This window comes from Etheostoma spectabile, unplaced genomic scaffold, assembly GCF_008692095.1.
Source record: "Etheostoma spectabile isolate EspeVRDwgs_2016 unplaced genomic scaffold, UIUC_Espe_1.0 scaffold325, whole genome shotgun sequence".
NCBI classification, from domain to species: domain Eukaryota; kingdom Metazoa; phylum Chordata; class Actinopteri; order Perciformes; family Percidae; genus Etheostoma; species Etheostoma spectabile.
In genome coordinates, this window is record NW_022605585.1 from 498,786 (window position 1) to 501,175 (window position 2,390).

The following is a 2,390-nucleotide window of genomic DNA, read 5'->3' on the forward strand; positions in this document are numbered from 1 at the left end:
TTGCGTTGCATGTGTGTGTTTGTTTTGCCATGTTTGTGTGTGTTTGGCGTTCCGGTGCTGTGTGTTGTTTTCGTTGTGTTTGTGCATGTTGTGGTTTTTGTTTGTGTGCTTGGTTCGGTGTTTTTTGTTTGGTTGTTGTTTTGTAAGATTTCACTGTTATGTGTGTGTGTGTGTGTGTGTGTGTGTGTAGACAGCAACTGTAAAACACATGCTCCTCACCTTCTGCTGGAACTATTTAAAATAGAAATCCTATTAAAAGCTGCCAACAAACGAACGATCTGCAGATTATTTCCAGATCTATAACTTCTCAGTATATCGTGGATAATGCTCGTTATGTTTTATTAAATCATCGCTGTCCAAAACTGGAGCTGCAAACATTAATAACCAACTATTTTGACAATTGGTTTGAGTCATTTTATAATGAAAAAAAAAAGGAAAACGTCAGATTCCAGCTTGTTAAATGTGAATATTTTCTAGTTTCTTCTCTCCTCTGTGACAGTAAACTGAAAATCTGAAGAGTTGTGGACAAAACGAGACATTTGAGGACGTCGTTTTGAGCTTTTTGGGAAACACTGGTCATCATTTTCAACATTTTCTGACATTTTATAGACCAAACCACTCATCCATTCATCCACAAAATAATTAACAGATTCATCAACTCAATCAATTTCAACCTGCTGAAGCATTAAAGCTAATAATGACATTACTGATCCAATATACAGTATATATATATATGTATATATATATACATATATATATATGCTATTCAGCATGGAATGTAACCAAGTATACATCGACTCAAATACTGTATTTCTGAGGTACTTTTACTTTGCTCGAGTATTTCCATTTTAATAAATCGACTTTGTAACTACTGCATATATCTGACATTAGTTCCTTCGCAGATTAAGACAAGAAATAAAATAACTACCAAAACTAATATTAATTTTGCCAGCCGCAACATTAGTGACACGTTATTGAGCCGTTTGGCGTAATGAGTACTTTACTTACTTTTTATGCTAACACGTGTAGGCCTACTTTTACACAAGATTATAAATGCAAGACTTTTTCTTGTGTCAGAGTATATATACATACATACATACATACATACATACTGTATATACACACAGTATGTTCACATATATGTGGTTTTATGATGAAAGTAGAGCACGCAGCACAATCTGATCCCAAAATAAGATTTAGGGGCGACCTCTAGTTTACCCAGTAAGAGCCCCATGTAGACTGAGTCCTCTGCAGTGGCCCGGGGTTCGAGTCCGACCTGCGGCCCTTTGTCCTCCATCTCTCTCCCACCTTTCCTGTCTAGCCTCTGTCACTATCAAATAAAGGGGAAATCCCCCAAAAAAATACAATAAAAAGAAATACATGGACAGTATCTCTATAGCCCATCCACCATTCACACACTGTGGCAGAACACACACTCACACTCCAATGACGCAGTGTCTTGCCCAAGGGCACTTCGACATGCAGGGTCAGGAATCAAACTGCCAACCCTCCAATTGGAGGTAACCGCTGTACCACTGAGCCCCGAAGACCGATTGTCGATTGATAGAATTTTTTTTCCATAGATGATGCCTGGTTTCTGTCATTTTTGTAAGCAAGAATGTACATCACTGCCGATTAAATCTTCTGGTTATTTTGGGGATGAAAAGACGAGTTGTTTGGTCTCTAAAATGTCAGAATATAGCGAAAAAAGGTGGATCAAACGCCCAAGACGACGTCCTCAAAGGTCTTGTTTTTGTCTACAACTCAAAAATATTCAGTTTACTGTCACAGACGAGAGAAGAAACTAGAAGATATTCACATTTAACAAGCTGGAAACAGAGAACGTTTACTTGATTCTCACAACAGTTGACGATTAATTCAATAGTCAACTAATCGATTACTTGTTGCAGCTTTACATGAATGACAGAACGTTTCGGGCTCCATCTTCTGAAATGTGAATATTTCCTTGTTTTGGTTGATTTCTAACTGAATATCTTTCGTTGGTCGGAAAAAAAACCCGAGACATTTGAAGACGCCGTGTTGGGCTTTAAGGAAATTTTCACTGTTTTCTTGCATTTTATAGATCAAACGATTAACTGATGTATGAAAATAATCGTGTGTCGCGTCCTTAAGCCAATTAAATGTGTGTCTGGAGCGTAAATCCTCCCAGTGAGCTCTCAGTGATACCACAACACTCCTGGTGTGGATTTGATGTTGCTGGATTCTGTCCCAGTGACTCACGCAGTTTTAGGCACTAGAATAAAAAAGTCCCGTTAGTCTATATCCTTATGGGATTGCTCCCGTGCTTTCTCTGTCTTTGTGTCGGCGCTCTAACCTGCGGCTGGTTTCTGAGGACTATGGGTACCTGGTCCTCAGATCTCTGCAGGGTA